This window comes from Carcharodon carcharias, chromosome 1 (genome assembly GCF_017639515.1).
Source record: "Carcharodon carcharias isolate sCarCar2 chromosome 1, sCarCar2.pri, whole genome shotgun sequence".
NCBI classification, from domain to species: Eukaryota; Metazoa; Chordata; class Chondrichthyes; order Lamniformes; family Lamnidae; genus Carcharodon; species Carcharodon carcharias.
In genome coordinates this window covers 214,563,225-214,580,779 of record NC_054467.1, presented here as the reverse complement: position 1 = coordinate 214,580,779, position 17,555 = coordinate 214,563,225, and the positions used below count along the sequence as shown (strand labels likewise).

The 17,555-nt window shown below is 40.4% G+C and overlaps 1 protein-coding gene across 4 annotated transcripts in view; it reads right to left on the bottom strand.

Moving 5' to 3' along the window:
• atp8b1 (ATPase phospholipid transporting 8B1) overlaps positions 1-17,555 on the bottom strand; it is a 162,808-nt gene that overhangs the window by 126,265 nt on the left and 18,988 nt on the right. Inside the window, exon 1 of one of the 4 annotated variants that reach the window (XM_041215243.1) lies at positions 5,676-5,727. The exons of the other annotated variants lie outside the window; for them this stretch is intronic. The gene's annotated coding sequence lies outside the window, so the exon portion shown is untranslated. Of the gene's footprint in view, positions 1-5,675; positions 5,728-17,555 lie in introns of those variants that run through there. 4 annotated transcript variants of the gene reach the window in all.

The window sequence follows — 17,555 nt, the reverse complement described above, 5'->3', positions numbered from 1 at the left end:
AATCTCAGTTTGCTACTTTTTGAATTTCTATTCTGCCCAGATGCTGGTTAGAATGTGGAACTTGCTACCACATGGAAAAGCTGAAGTTAAGAGCAAAGAACCATTTAAAAGGGACAGCTGGCAAAGTACATGAATCGAAAAAGGAACAGAAGATAATGCTGATGATAGCCAAATTAATTGAATCAGGAGTAAGGTTGTGTGAAGCATAAATGTTGGCATAGACCAGTTGGGCCAAATGGCCTTTCTGAGCTATAAATTTGATGTAATATCGTGACCCGCTGAATATTTCTGGGGTCCAGATGAACAGGCATTATTTGCTTTTACTATTACCAATACTTAATGTATCTACTTAATAAGCTCATCATTTTGCCAATAGCCTCTCTTTCCTATTCATTTTGTCCGACTACACACTTTCCAGTTAACTTGTACCAATAGGTGCCTTCAGCTCACTAACATTTTTAATAAATCTCATTTCTAGCACGCTGACATGGCAAATGATGTGTGCCAGGTGGACCAAATCCATGAGAGAAACTTGGTTACGCCATCACGATGGTTTTGTAATTTGTATTTATTACGAGATGTGTGCACTGAATTCAGAAGTATTAAGTCCAAGACCTTTAGAGATTTTAAAAAAGTTAAATATTTATTAACAAAATAAAAGGTGTCAAGCACATACATAAGACTACAGTTATTATAATAACTCCTAAAATTCCTAATTAACATGACCCCTAGTTACACTCCCTTTAAGGCAATGTTCAAAAATAGATTTTAGATTTAAAACAAACTTAGCAAGTTAACACAATACCCTGGACAGTGGAATTTCAAATGGCTTTTCCCCAACTTAAGGTTCGTCATAAGTGCTGGAGGTTTCATTAAGGCAATTTCACACACTCCTGTTAAATTTTACGTGCCTTCTGACACATAAGCCTTTCATTCTCCTTTACATATTTTTCTCTCTTTTTAAATATGTAAATTCTATTGTTCCATATGTCTTTGAAACTGTATCTTCCGATAAAATAAAAACTTTCACGTTGCCATTATATATTGCCAGCAACCTTTGGGAAAAATGAACACATTCTTTAGCCTTGCTTATCTGGCTAGTTGTAAACAGATGAAGATTGCTTTGAAATCCAAATCTCCCTTCACTTATCTAAAAATGCAAATTACCTTCAAACTTTACATGCTAAGCCAGTGTCAATGTTTACTCATTAGCAAGTTTTGCACCTAGCTTCTTTTGATGATTTAAAGCTTGCAGTCTACTGTAATTAAATCACACACAGACCAAACTTTACTTAACCCCATAAACCTACTGCACAACAAACCAGAACAATATTATGAAAATTATTATACTTTTGTCACACTCTTCGTAATAGATTTTTAATCAGTGGGACACTACCTACAGCATAATAATATGGTTGTGGCAGCACAACTTTTCAGTAGACTAATACCATCATACCTCTTTGCAGGACAATGATTACAAACACCAATGAGACTTGGCAAATTTATCCAGAAATTACTTGAGCTACTGACTAACAAGTCCCCATCTTTCATTTGCAGTCAGTGCTGAGTGAGCTCCCAGGTGGACTGGTGTTAGGATGGTAAAATTGTCAATACATTAAAAGGAAAAACAGTTTGGCCATTACTCTTGCTGGCTATTCCTAGCCACTACTTCCCAGAATAAAAACTATCATCCTGGAAATCGGCTCTACCTTGTTTGGGCTGCCCCTGAAATAGTCAGAAAGTTGCAAGTTCAAACCCGAAGCACAATCCACGATTACGAGTGCAATGCACAAGGAATGCAGCATTGCCACATGTACGAGCTTCTGCATTATTTTAAGAGGTCAGAGAGTTCTCTATATCCTAACATTCCTGCATCAGCCACCATCAACCACAAATGAAGTGGTACTTTTTTTCAAAAAGTATGAGCTCTTTGTGGAACCTGTAAAGACTGCAAAGAGTACCTCTGCACGCCCTTCATCAGGCCCAAGTCATTGTATTTGTTTCTTGGTGTAGATGTTGAAGGACAATCAACCCAAGTAGATGTATATCAAGGAAGGGATCAATACTTTCAGTAGAAAACAAAAATTTGAAAATAAGAACTAAATAACAGCAAAACATTTCTACACTTGTGAACAAATGAGTCAGACATGCCTGCCTGCTATCATATTGTGAGAAACACAATAATGACACTTGCCTTGCAGGTGCACGAGTTTTGGCAAGACGCAAGCATCACAATATTATTATTAATTAATACATTATCCGCTTCCTCCTTTTTTTAGAACTTAACTTTGCAGCATGCCATCAGATATAATGTTCCAGAATTTAAGAACAGCCCTCAATTCTATTGTGATCAGGTATCATTAGCACATGAAAACAAGTTTCTTTTTTGATATTTAAATCCCTGCAACAAAAACAAATAGTTGGACTCATTTGAGTTTAAACTACAACATAAGAAAGCCTAAGGGCAATGCATAAACATCTACAAATCTTGAGGTATAAAGGAATAATTTATGCAGTTAGAGAGCTGTAAATTGCCAATACCACACACTGAACCATAAAAACCATAAAGCCACAAAGGTTATGGTGCAGAAAGAGGCCATTCAACCCATTGTGCCTATGCAGGCTGAAGAGAGGAAAAAAAACTAACCACTTATTTTAATCCCACGTCCCAGCACCTGGTCTGTAGCCTTGCAGGTTACAACACTTCAGATGCAGATCCAGGTACCTTGTAAATGAATTCAGTGTTTTAGCCTCAACCACCAGCTTAGGCAGTGAATTCCAAAAGCCCAACACCCTCTGGGTGAAAAGATTTTTCCTCATGTCCCTTATAATCATTCTGCCAATGATCTTAAATCTATGGCCCCTGGTAACTGACCCCTCAGCTAGGGAAAAACAAGTCATAAAAACAAAAAAACTGCGGATGCTGGAAATCCAAAACAAAAACAGAATTACCTGGAAAAACTCAGCAGGTCTGGCAGCATCGGCGGAGAAGAAAAGAGTTGACGTTTCGAGTCCTCATGACCCTTCGACAGAACTTGAGTTCGAGTCCAAGAAAGAGTTGAAATATAAGCTGGTTTAAGGTGTGTGTGTGGGGGACGGAGAGATAGAGAGACAGAGAGGTGGAGGGGGGGTGTGGTTGTAGGGACAAACAAGCAGTGATAGAAGCAGATCATCAAAAGATGTCAACGATAATAGTACAATAGAACACATAGGTGTTAAAGTTAAAGTTGGTGATATTATCTAAACGAATGTGCTATTTAAGAATGGATGGTAGGGCACTCAAGGTATAGCTCTAGTGGGGTTTTTTTTTATATAATGGAAATAGGTGGGAAAAGGAAAATCTTTATAATTTATTGGAAAAAAAAAGGAAGGGGGAAACAGAAAGGGGGTGGGGATGGAGCTCACGACCTAAAGTTGTTGAATTCAATATTCAGTCTGGAAGGCTGTAAAGTCCCTAGTCGGAAGATGAGGTGTTGTTCCTCCAGTTTGCGTTGGGCTTCACTGGAACAATGCAGCAAGCCAAGGACAGACATGTGGGCAAGAGAGCAGGGTGGAGTGTTAAAATGGCAAGCGACAGGGAGGTTTGGGTCATTCTTGCGGACAGACCGCAGGTGTTCTGCAAAGCGGTCGCCCAGTTTACGTTTGGTCTCTCCAATGTAGAGGAGACCACATTGGGAGCAACGAATGCAGTAGACTAAGTTGGGGGAAATGCAAGTGAAATGCTGCTTCACTTGAAAGGAGTGTTTGGGTCCTTGGACGGTGAGGAGAGAGGAAGTGAAGGGGCAGGTGTTGCATCTTTTGCGTGGGCATGGGGTGGTGCCATAGGAGGGGGTTGAGGAGTAGGGGGTGATGGAGGAGTGGACCAGGGTGTCTCGGAGGGAGCGATCCCTACGGAATGCCGATAAGGGGGGTGAAGGGAAGATGTGTTTGGTGGTGGCATCATGCTGGAGTTGGCGGAAATGGCGGAGGATGATCCTTTGAATGCGGAGGCTGGTGGGGTGATAAGTGAGGACAAGGGGGACCCTATCATGTTTCTGGGAGGGAGGAGAAGGCGTGAGGGCGATGCGCGGGAGATGGGCCGGACACGGCTGAGGGCCCTGTCAACGACCGTGGGTGGAAAAACAAGTCATTCCTGTCTACCCTATCTAGGCCTCTCAATTTTGTTCACCTCAATTAGGTCACTTCTCCGCCCATTCAGCCAAACCATTGATCTCATTCTGGAATTGACAGCTATTCTCTTCACATCAACTACATGGCCAATTTTTAGTGTCACCTGCAAATTTCCCAATCATGCCTCTCACATTTAAGTCTAAATCATTAAGATATACAACAAACAGCAAGGGCCCCAACACTAAGCCCTGTGGAACACCACTGGAAACCCTTTTCCATTTGCAGGAAGATCCATGAACAGCTTAGAAAGCAAATAAGAAAACAAAGTGTTTAGACTTGGATTAATGACCAGCAGATAAGCAGAGTTTACAACATTACAAGTAGCAGCGTTTATATCTTGAAGAAGGCATTCCAAAGTTCTAAAATAAATAACAAAGTGATACATGGAGACTGAGCATGGAGGAAAAAGAAAAAAAAGAGATGGATATACAAGGAATTGGAACAGGAAATACAGCTGGAGGTGATTTTATTGAGGTTTTTTGAAAGGAGAACAAAATGTGGAAAGGTGAAAAGAACACAGTAACTCCATTAAAAATCTCTCATTGATTGAGCACTTTCGGACAACTAGAGGTTGTGAAAGATGCTGCAGAAACACAAGTCTTTCTTTTCCTTCAGAATCCAGAAGTATTGTAGAATGATTATCCATTAATGGCAGAGCAGGGGCAGAGGTGTGTAGAGTACACACTGTAATGTAAGTCAGGAGGTAATCACTAAGGTAAGGCAGGGTCAAGATCAATGGATCAACTTGAAAGCATGGGCATGAAATTTATTTTAACACAATATTGCTGTGACAAGGACATAAAGGGAGAGGTGGGATTCAATAGTTTAGTAGAAGTGTAACGAAGTGCAGGTGATGAGGGCTGGTTTGTTGGGAAGCGATGGGCATATGTAGAAAGAGCAGGCAGAAAAACGGTAATGGAAGGAAAAGGGAAAAAGGGTATTAAGCAGAGTGGATGGTCTTGGAAGAAATTGTTTAGAAGGAAGAGTGAGAGGCTGTCCAAATGTCACCAAGGGGAAAAAATATGCTTTAGCAATGGCACAGTGCACAAGGTTGTAGAGTGTTCAGAAACGTTTTAACCCTGGCACAGCAGGATTTACAGAAATAAAACTTAAGTGGAACAAGAGGGAAAACAAAAATCAAAATACATCTCATTACATTTTCAACACACTTGGTCAATAGTTTTCACAAATCAGCAAGTTCATCTCATTTACTCAGTTTCCAATACACCATGACCAAATGATCTGTGGATTTAACAGGCTCCATGTGCTAAATACAATTTTCTTGCTCGAAAGTTCATGTAATTATAAAACAGCGCCTGAAAGTAAATGTTAAATTAAACTCTCAGGGAGAATTTAATTACACTTAAATGTAAATTAGGATAATCTCTCTGTTCTTGCAGCTGATTCAAGTTATTTCATAAAAACTGTCCCCAAGGGGACAGAGACAGAGAAGCATGAACTATCTTTGCAAAAGCAGTTCAATAGCTCCTTCTTAAATGCTTTACCTTAAATGACTTCAAGGGGCTTATGGTGTCAATGGCAGCTTGGTTCAGATGTGACATTTCTTCCTTCAAGTCAAATTTTCAAGCTTCACTCTCCAACTTCAACACAAAATCTGGACCTGTAGTGTGATACCAAGGTTATTTTCAGGGGTGCTAAGATCCTATTTGTTGAGGTGGATATTAAAGATTCATGGCATTTCTTTGATAGAAGAGCAAGGTGCTCTCCTGGTCAACAGTCCTTCCTTCAAGATGGTCATTAATCTTATTTTCCTGGCGGGATCTTGCTGCACTAGATACTGGCTGCACTATTTGCCTACATAACAACTGAGATGCATTTCAAAAATAAGTCTTTGGCTGTGAGGTATAGAGACACATTCCAGCATGTGAAAGATGTGACGAATGAAGGATCTTGCTTTCCTAATGTCTTAGATAAGCTGGCATAAGAATCCTTTCGGGAGAAACTTTGAGCAGCTCTACTAATAACCAGATGCAATCTGGTCTGAATAGTGCCACTATATTAGTTGCTGACAGTTAAGAAATACCCTTTGTGGTTTAGAGTTTGGCAGTACAACTTAAAACTGTGCTCCTTGAATCTTTTCTCCATTAAACCATCCCTCCCGAAGAGGGTGATTTCTGCTGTATACATTTCGAAAGACACAATCAGCCTTTGAGCAGCTTATGGAAATGGATATTCAAAGGGCTGTCCAACATTAAGGCAGCGTGCAAGAAGACAGGTTGTTCATTGAAGCAAAGCCCAATCTTGAGGGGAGACAATGGTGCAGTGTTAATGTCACTGGATTGATAATGGAGACCCAGGCTAATCCGCTGGGGACATGGGTTCAAATCCCAGCATGGCAGCTGGTGAAATTAATAAATCTGGAATATAAAGCTAATCTCAGTAATGGTGACTGTGACAACTGTCATAAAAACCCATCTGGTTCACTAACTCCTTTTAGGGAAGGAAATCTACTGTCCTTACCTGGTTTGGCCTATATGTGATTCCAGACCCACAGCATTTTGGTTGACTCTTAACTGCCCTCTGAAATGGCTGAGCAAGCCACTTAGTTCAAGGGCAATCAGGGACAGGCAACAAACGAACTTGCCAGCGATGCCCATATCCCACGAAAGAAGAAAAGTGTGGCCCTGAAACATGCACTGTCCAGTGGGATTCAATGAGCAACAAGTAACAGTTGCTGGTCTTTCTTTTGCCCAGAGATTTAGGTCAGTTGACTTATCTGAACTTTTACACGCATCTGATTACCACCACGCAAATCCAGTTTTTGAAAGGGGTTAATAATTAAAAAAATTAAAATTAAGCTAATAGTGCAAGTTGAAGATCGCTGCCATCAGATGGTGAGAGGGGGAATCTAAAAATTTCCTCCAAAGAGCAAGTGTGAATTTCTGATTAGGTCAATTCACCTCAGTTTTTTTCCTTACACCCCTTTATTTCTTTAGGATGCTGCAACAAGTTGTCCCAAAGAGTGAAGGAGCAAGTCTACGCATAGCACTGAAGGCTTCTATTAGGTAGATATAAAATACTTTCTCAAAAGAAAATATATATTTAAAGGGGAAGCTAGGTAAGCTCCAAAGGGGAATGGAATAGAAGGATATGCCAACAGGGTGAATTGAAGAGGGATGGGTAGAGGCTTACGCAGAGTATGATTACCAGCTTGGAGCTGTAGGGCCCAATAACCTATTTCTGTGCTGCAAACTCTTATTAGGAAAAACAACTGTGGAACTACTATTTCAGTAGAACCATTTTATTTGCACTGGGGAACTTAGGAGAACACTATCAATACATATCGTCCCATGTGCTGTGACTACCTATCCATAGCCAAGCAAGTAAAGGATGAATGGGGTGAAAAGAGGTGTACTATAAGTAGCCCTAAGCGACATTATGAATATGAAAGCAAAATATTGCGGATGCTAGAAATCTGAAATAAAAACAGAAAAAATGCAGGTCTGGCAGCATCTGTGAAGAGAGAAGCACAGTTAATATTGAGTCTGTATGACACTTCTGAGCTAAAGAGAACCTTTAGAGCCTCTGAAGAAGGGTCATATGGACTCAAAACGTCGACTCTGGTTTCTCCCTCCACAGATGCTGCCAGACTTGCTCAGTTTTACCAGCATTTTCTGTTTTATTATGTATATGAATATAGTGACCAGATATTTCCCTGCAATGAAAACTTTGTACCCCATTATTGGCTGTTTTCTGTGCTATAATATTCTATGAAGTCAGCCTCTAAACTTGTGATTGAGTTCTCATTGGTGTTGTGCAGCAGTATAACACCAACAAACAAGATCACTTCTGATCGGTTTCTAAAGGTCAGCAATTGGGTGATGCTGCACTCCCACCATCTGTGTCACAGCCTCCCCTTTTATTCTTAATGTAATTCAGGCCGCATCCATGGAACATTTTCCTGAATATTGCAAAACACTTTAAAGAGGTGTTATTTAAAACAAGTCATCATAATGAAACAGAGCACTGTCAGTAAGGAGAGCAGATTGGCCTGGGAAATAGCGATGCTGTATCTAAACAAAGGAATGACAAAGAGGGAGACAGGGGTGTGTGAAGGGAGAAAGATAGGAGAGGTGGAATTGTAATCAAGGTATCTTACTTATGCTATTTGAACGAAGCTGAGAACAAGATTTTTTTTAAAAAAAACTCATTCTTTTAAGCCGTGTGTGAAGATGGATTTTTAAAATATTTCTGGGAACATGGTGGTATTCTGTAAAGAAGTGTGTGTGCGTGTGCGCATGATTAATTAAATTGGGGGAAGTTAGTAAACATGCATTTGTAATGAGAGGCTCTGGTGAAGTCGATTTACAAGTAAATAGGGTTTGAAATTTATATTTTAAGATATGTAAGGACTTGACCTTTCAGCTGTTAAATTTCTAAGTGGAGTTTAGAAGTGACAAGGGACTTTCACAAGTTTCATAAGTAAACAAGGTAAGCTCATGAAATGTTATTTTTTTATTCATTCATTGGATGTGGGATTCGCTGGCTAGGCCAGCATTTATTACCCATTACTAGTTGCCCTTGGGATGGGCAATAAAGGCTGGTCCAGCCAATGAAGCCCACATCCCGTGAGTGAAAGGTGACACCTTCATCTACCTTCAACCCCTCCCTTTAATGCAACTGAACTAATTTTTGCAGCAGTCATTCTGCTCCATTCCAATTAAATGAACAAAATATATGCTTCATTTATATAACAGTTTAGAATGATACAGAGCACCATGTACACTCAACAGGTCAACAATGCCTGCTTCTCATCAGAGTCATTCTTTGGTTCTGCCCACTCATCTGCTCATAACATTCAGCACATGATTTTCATTTCAATGGCCTGCACTGAACCTTGTACAAACATCAGGAACACTCTGGCCAGGAGCCTCGCAGAGCAGGAATAACTGGGCATTTATAAATTCTTGTACTTGCTCATCTGCAGCCACACAATGTCTTGCAAAGTACTCTCCCGGTGGAAGTGGAGTCAAGAGCTGGAAACCTCACTGATTTCATTACCATTTCCCCTCCGCAAACTCCATTTCAATCTGGGACACTCAGCACACATGCTCCCAATTGCCGCCACAACCAAGATCAGTTAACACAGCAAATTAGGAGCTTTCTGATCAGAACTACAATAACTCACTAGCTACAGAGAGAGTGGATGCACGGGTAGTAATCTTCCAACAATCCTTAGATTCCAGAGCATTCCCAGAAGATTGGAAAGCTGCCAATATAACACCCTTATTCAAAAAGGGAGGGAGGCAAAAAGAATAAGTAACTATAGGCCAGTTAGCTTTACATCCATCATTAGGAAAATGTTGGAGTCTATTACAAAAGATGTATAATTAGCAGAGCATTTAGATATACATAATATAATCAAGCAGAGTCGGCATGGCTTCATGTAGGGTAAATCATGCCTGACAAATTTATTAGAATTCTTTGGAGGAGGCAACAAGCAGGATAGATGAGGGGAACCAGCAGATGTAATATATTTGGATTTCCAAAAGGTGTTTGATAAGGTACTGCACATAAGGCTACTTAATAAAATAAGAGCCCATGGTGCTGGGGGTAGCATATTAGCATGAATACAGGCTAGCTAATAGAAGATAGAGTTGGGATAAGGGGGACATTTTGAGGATGACAGCCTGTAACTAATGGATTGCCATGGGGATCAGCGCTGGGGCCACAATTATCTACAATATATATTAATGACTTGGATGAGGGAAATGAATGTACTGTCGCCAAGTTTGCAGATGACACAAAAATAGGTGGGAAAGCAAGTGGTGAGGGTTGACACAGAGACTGCAGAGGGATATAGACAGGTTAAGTGAGTGGGCAAAAACTTGGCAGATCAAATATAATGACAGTGTGTGCACTTTGACAGGAAGAATTGTGGAGCTGAATATTTCTTAAATGGAGAGACTGCAAAAATCTGCAGCACAGTGGGATTTAGGGGTCTTCGTGCATGAATCGCAAAAAGCTATCATACAAGTTCAACAGGTAATAGGGAAGGCAAATGGAATGCTGGCCTTTATTTCAAAGGGAATGGAGTATAAAAATAGGGAAGTCTTGCTAAAACTATTCAAAGTAGTTAGACCACACCTCGAATACTGTGAACAGCTCTGGTCCCCTTATCTAAGGAAATATGTACTGATATTGGAGGCAGTCCAGAGAAGGTTCACTAGATTGATCCCAGGTATGTAGGAATTTTCTTATGAGGAGAGGTTGAGTAGGTTGGGCCTGTACTCATTGGAGTTTAGAAGAATGAGAGATGACCTTATTGAAACATACAAGATTCTTCAGGGGCTTGACAGGGTAGATGCTGAGAGGTTTCCCTTTGTGGGAGAGTCTAGGACCAGAGGACATAATCTCAGACTAAGGTGAGGAACAATTCCATCTCTCAGAGGGTAGTTAATCTGTGGAATCCTTTATCACAGAGGGCTGTAGAAGCTGAGTTGTTAAGTATATTCAAGGCTGAGATAGATAGATTTTTAATCAGTAAGGGACTCAAGGGTTATGGGGGAAAAGACAGGAGAGTATAGTTGAGGATTAGCAGATCAGCCATGATTTCATTGAATGGTGGGCGGAGCAGGCTCGATGGACCAAATGGCGTACTTCTGCTCCTATGTCTTATGATCTTATGGAATCAACAGGATAGCCTAAAAAATGGAGACGAGAAAGGTACACACAATGTTGGGAGATGGTAGTATAGGGGTAATATCACTGAACTAGCAATTCAGAGACCCAGGCTAATGCTTTGGGACATGGTTCAAATCCCACCTTGACAGCTGGTGGAAATTCAGTTAATAATACCTGGAATTGAACGCTAGTCTCCATAATGGTGACCATATCATCAATTGTTTTAAAACCTTATCTGGGTCACTAATGTCCCTTTGGGGAAGGAAATCTGCCATCCTTACCTGATCTGCCATAAATTCAACTCAGATCCTCAGTAAGGTTATTGATTTGTAAATGCCTTCTGAAATGGCCTAGCAGCAAGTCATTCAGTTCAAGGGCAATTAGGAATGGGCAACAAATTCTGGCTTTGTCAGTGTGCCCACTTCCCATGAGAAGGATGAATTTAAAAAATGTAATGGTGTATTTGAAACTCTTTCAAGGTTCAACCAATCTTGTGGTAAATAATCAACAAATGCTGATGCAAGTTCACCAACTAATTTCAGCGCCCAATTCAATTGTTTTAAGCTGTAATTGTTTATAGCACTAAGAGGTTTAAAATCAGTATATCAGCTTAAAGAGATGAGTTTATCCAGAGCTGTGTGAATTTAAAAACAACCCACTAAAGGTATACAAAATAATTAAAGGGCTGGGTTACGTGCCTGTTGTCATTCAGAGAGAAAGAGAGAGAACCATTTCCAGCAGGTTTGATCAGAAGTATTTGCCAACAAGCTAAACAAAGAAAAGGGAGTCTGCAGGATATTCACCACCTATACTCTATTAAAATGTTTCCATATTCAAATATTTATCTACTTTATTTTTCACATTTTATCACTTTATGCTTTATTACTTCTATGAAAAGAACCATGAAATAGTTCTTTGTTACAGACAGGGGGAAGAAATAATTTAAACAGCCCTGAATACTCCTCTCACTACCCACTCATAAAAAGAAAGGTGTTTTGATTTTGATTTCCCCCTTTATAAGCAATGGCATATTTCCCAACCCCTCAGTTCTGGCATGATCCAATCTCTATTAATAGCCCCACAGCAAACTCATGATAGAATGAACTCAAAGCAGTAGTTAATTTCCACACACAATGTTGAGGGTGGGGGTGGGGGCACGGGGTGTTGTTACATAGCTCCCTGTGCATTCATACAGTAAAGAAGGATAGATAAAGGCAAAGACCACAGATAAGAGAATTATTATTTCACATGAGTCCAGAATCCAGGATTAAAGTCCAATAAGGTATTCCTTCAAAGGGGTCAGCAGGTTGAAAACTGCTACTGTATAATTCACTTTTCCAGTAGAGTTGACTTCCATGATGAGATGAACACGCAGAGATGAATCAATCAGTCTTGTAGGCGATGGTATAGAGGTTCTTGTAGAAACAGTATAGATGGGGAGACGTATTTAAACCTGGGTAGGACCTCTTTTCTGTGCTGCTGCTTGTAGATGATAAATTGGCAGACTGAACTTTACAGTACAGCAAGGCAATGTAACTGGTTTCACCAGCTAGGGGGTCATGTCACATGACTCCCACCTCTGTCCTGGCTTTGACAAAGGGTTTGTGTCCATTTGTCCGTGTCCCCGAGATTGTTAAATGTTCGAACCATTAAGACTTGAAAAGGAAGGTTATGGGATCCTTTGTCCTAGCAGACAATAGGTTGCAGCTGGTCAGGTCTTGTTTATGGAATACAGCTCCAGATACCAGTGTAAAGGTAGTGGGCTGGATTCTGTGCAAATGTGCTTAGGGAATTAAATACATTTGGGTGGAGCATGGACACAACACAGGACATCTGTTACATTTCAAATATAATGAAGTAGAAATAACAATGTTTTGCATTTGAAAATGGAAAACGCCTTTTTCCCTTGCCAGAACAAAATAGTTTGGCTGCACTGTTATTGCAATGTCAAAAAATTGTGTTGTAAGATAATTGGGAACAAGGAACAGAGGAATAAAAGGTTTCATCACCAGTTGAAATGAAGCACAAAGTATCTTAGCATTAGATCATAGCCTATGAAATTTGAGTTTCTAGATACTTCATAGAGCAACCCAGCACTTTGAAGCATAATGGAAAAAAACATATTTAGTCAACAGCATTTTTGATATCTTCAGGCTAGGTGCACAGATCTGGTTTCTTCAGCTTTTTTTTTGGAGTTATACTCTACTCATGCATTCCTTGGTATCACATCTTCATTTAACAAATTAGTACCCTTTAAAAGCTTAGTCGGGAACACAGCAGAATCAATATGCTATATTATATTGCACAATTTATATAATATTTAAAATAGAAAACAAACATCAGGAAAATAAATTGAAGAGAACAAAAAACATTCTGTCACTTCAATTCTCTCTTCCCTTGGAAATTGATTTATGTTTGGACCTCTTTTTCAACATCTGAAGTCCTTTAACATCTGAATGGACTTTAAGGGAAAAAGACAAACTTGAATTTATATAGTGCCTTTCAAACCCACAGGATATTCCAAAGCACTTTATAGCCAGTTAAATTAATTACTTCTTTGATAAATTCTGCAGTGAAAAGATAAGACAATGAATGTTGACAAGTTAACCGAATGTGGGAATTCCACACTTGAAATTGAGCCTCCCACCCAAGAGCCACACACAAATCCACTAGAAGAAACGTCATCATCATAATTAAGCATCCTGGGTAATTTCCCTCTTCCTCCTTAGCCCCAACACTGCGCAAAACAATAGCATTATTGTCTTGTTGAACATAACACCTTCCTGGCTAGTCTGTTGCAAAATACAGTGCATTTGTCAACCCAAGCACCAAGAAATATGCAAATTCTAAACTAACCGTAACTTGACAAGTTACAGGTACCATATCAGTGCAAGATGTCCCATGGTTCACAGGAGGCATAAGAAAAATAGCCAAAAGCAGAACCAGTTCCGTTACTTCAGATTCATGTTGTGTAAAATATTCAAAGACTAATAATTTCTGCGTATAGTTATCATAACTTCCCATTTACATCGCTTCCTACTCAATGAAGCCCAAGAACATAATCCCAATTGCTAAAAGGGAGAGAATCCTGTTCTAAGCTCTCAACTGCAGGGAAAAATCACAAACATGCAAACCCCATGAATCTGTCACACAGTCAGACCTCCAGAAAATCAGCCATTTTCAGTCAAAATCCTGGAACACCCTCCCTAAAAGCACATGAACTGCAGCAGTTTTTTTTTTAAACTCATTCATGGGATGTGGGCATCACTGGCTGGGCCAAAATTTATTGCCCATCCCTAATTACTCTTCAGAACTGAGTGGCTTGCTGAGCCATTTTAGAGGGCATGCAATCAAACACATTTCTTGTGGGTCTGGAGTCACATAAAGGCCAGATCAGGTACGGATAACAGATTTTCTTTCCTAAAGGACATTAGTGAACCAGGTGGCTTGTTATGACAATCGGCAATGCTTTCATGGTCATCATTAGACTTTTAATTCCAGATTTAAAAAAAAACTGAATCCAGGACCCCAGAACATGACCCTGCATCTCTGGATTACCAGTGCAGTGACAATACCACGATGCCACCATCTCCACACCAGTACCTTCTCCAGAGCAGTTAGAGATGGGCAATAAATGCTGGCCAAGCTATTGATGCCCACATCCCACGAATGAATTAAAAATTATATGGAACAGTACTGTCAACAGTAGAATTACCACAGATCTACTGTCAAGTTACTCAATGTTAAGAGAATGAGGATGAAGTTATTGATTGGGGAGAGAGACCGCGAGGTTCTTGAGCAAATTTATATAGGGAGTGACAAGGTACTGGAGGTGTTGGCAGGCTTAAAAGTGGACAAATATCCAGGTCCGGATGAGCTGTGTCCCAGACTGCTGAGGGAGGCAAGGGAGGAGGTCGCAGGGGCTCTGACCCAAATTTTTAATTCCTCTCTGGCCACAGGGGAGGTGCCAGAGGACTGGAGAACAGCTAATGTGGTTCCACAATTTAAGAAGAGTTGTAGAGAGAAGCCAGGAAACTTAAAGGCCAGTGAGTCTCACGTCAGTGGTAGGGAAACACTTGGAGAAATTTCTGATGGAGAGAATCTATCTCCACATGGAGAGGCAAGGCTTGATCAGGGATAGCCAGCATGGCTTTGTCAGAGGGAGGTCATACCTAACAAATTGGATTGAATTTCTTGAGGAGGTGACCAGGTATGTAGATGAGGGTAGTGCAGTTGATGTAGTTTATATGGATTTCAGCAAAGCCTTTGACAAAGTCCAACACGGGAGACTTACAAAGAAAGCAAATGCACATGGAATAGAGGTTAATTTGATAAGGTGGATTCAAAATTGACTTAGTTGTAGGAGACAGAGGGTGATGACAGAAGGATGCTTTAGTGATTGGAAGCCAGTGTCCAGTGGCGTACCACAGGGATCTGTGCTGGGTCCCCTATTATTCGTCATTTATATTAACAACATAGATGACTATGTGGGGGGTAGGATTAGTAAGTTTGAGGATGACACAAAGATGGCTGGGTGGCTAACAGTGAGGTTGAGTGTCTTGGGCTACAGGAAGATATAGACAGGATGGTCAAATGGGCAGATAAGTGGCAGATGGAATTTAACCCTGAAAAGTGTGAGGTGAACTTTGGAAGGAGTAATTTGACAAGGAAGTATTCAATGAATGACATGGCACTAGGAAGTTCTGAGGAACAAAGGATTAGGTAGGTAGGTCAGGTGTTTGTCACATGTCAGTGCAGATTTGATGGGCTGAAGGTCCTCTTCTGCACTGTGAGATTCTGTGATAATTGCAAAAAAGTCCTCCTCTAAATTTAATTTCCTGCCATCTGAAACACTTTCAAGTCTCATTCCAAAGACATGAGCACATAATCAAGGCTGGCAATCCACTGCAGTACCGAGGGAGTACTCAAGTATCAGTGATGATATCTTTCCAATAAGATGCAAATCTGAGGCTTTGTCTGCCCTCTTGAGTGAACAGCTGAGATCCTATGAGACTATTCGAAGAGAGAGAAAGGAGTTTCTCCCAGGATCCTGGCCAGCATTTATCCCTCAACCAACTACCCAAGATAGATGATCATTTATTTTCATGTTGTTTGTGGTGCCCCTCTGTGCTTTGGGGTGTCCAGAGGTAAAAAAAAAGCATTTATTTTTTGTTGCGGTGAGGAACAGAGCAGAGACTAGGTGCCTCAAAGCTGCAGAACTGGGGAGGAATGCTGTCCTTAGGCTGCTCAAAAGTCAAGTTAGTGGGGGCCTGGAAGGAACTGATCCATCAGATCACTCCTGGCCACACAATGTGGGTACATGGCTAGTAGAAAATGCAGAGAAATTCATACCCTCCAGTTGTCAGCATGCTCACGGAACAGCTAGCTTTCAGAATGTAGCAGAAAGTTAGTTTTTACTTCTAGCTCTGGCCAAGGGATTCTCCACACCAAGTGTTTGATCCGCTTAACTGAAAAAGCAACTTATTAGAATACTAATGGAGCAAAGCAATTTTGGCCCTTCTGGGACTTTCAGTCTCTCATCATACAATTCAAAACTGAAAAAGATGCTGTAAGAAAAAGGCTTGCATTTATATAGTGCTTTTCATGATTTCGGGGCATTCTAAAGAATTTTACAGATAATTTTCAAGTGTTCTCTCTGTTGCAATACGGGAATCATGGCTGCCACTTGTTCCCATAAACAACAATGAAATAAATAACCAGATCACCCATTTCAGTACTATTTGTTGAGGGATAAATATTGGCCAGCACACTGGGGAGGACATCCCTGCTCTTCAAAAAGCTCCATGGAACCTTTTGCATCAACCTCAGTCTCACCTGAAGAACGGCATCTCTGACAGTGCAGCAGCCTCAGTACTGCAATACAGTGCCAGCCTACAGTCAGTAGGCAAGTCTACTCAAGTGGAATATGAAGCCATGGGCCTTGTGACTAAGAGGCAAGAGTGCCACACACTGAACTAAAGATAACACAACACTAGCATTGCTTTGGGCAACTACATTTAAATTTAATGCGATTAAGCTTGTGTTCTGAAGAGCCATACGGATTCAAAACGTTAACTCTTGTTTCTCTCTCCATAAACACTGCCAGACCTGCTGAGTTTTTCCAACATTTTCTGGTTTTTTTTTTCAGATTTCCAGAATTAACAGTATTTCACTTTTATCCAGTAAATGAATACTTTGTTTTGCCTCACCTTGGTACCTGCTCAATGTCCTGTCAGATGGGCTACTTATTACATAATGAACACCCATGCTGATGATAACAACTCAGATCCAACCAACAGCTTAACATAGCTCACAGATATCAGCAGGGATTAATTGCAGTGATCTAGTCTGGTAAAATCAGTAATAGTGCTTCACTCATCACAGGTGAAGGTACACTGGTCCCATTTAAGGGGTGGTTAACAGAAACACTCATTCCTGTAAATTGATTAGACAGACGTACAGCAGACAATTGGCTGTACTTCTTTTGTTGCATGAGATCAGATAAACACAACATCACTTCCAATAGATATAAACCACATTTTACAGTTATGCCCAAAGGTTAGCTGATACAGGTAGTTAGTTATTACAAGATTAGAACTGGGGATGTTTTCTGACCATAAAAAATGATCATGCTAAGGAGGAATAGGAATCTCTGGAGATATCTCCTAAAGATAAAACACTGTAATATTTACCCAAGCCAATCCTGATAAACTGCCTCAGACCTTAGGTTTAGGTAGATT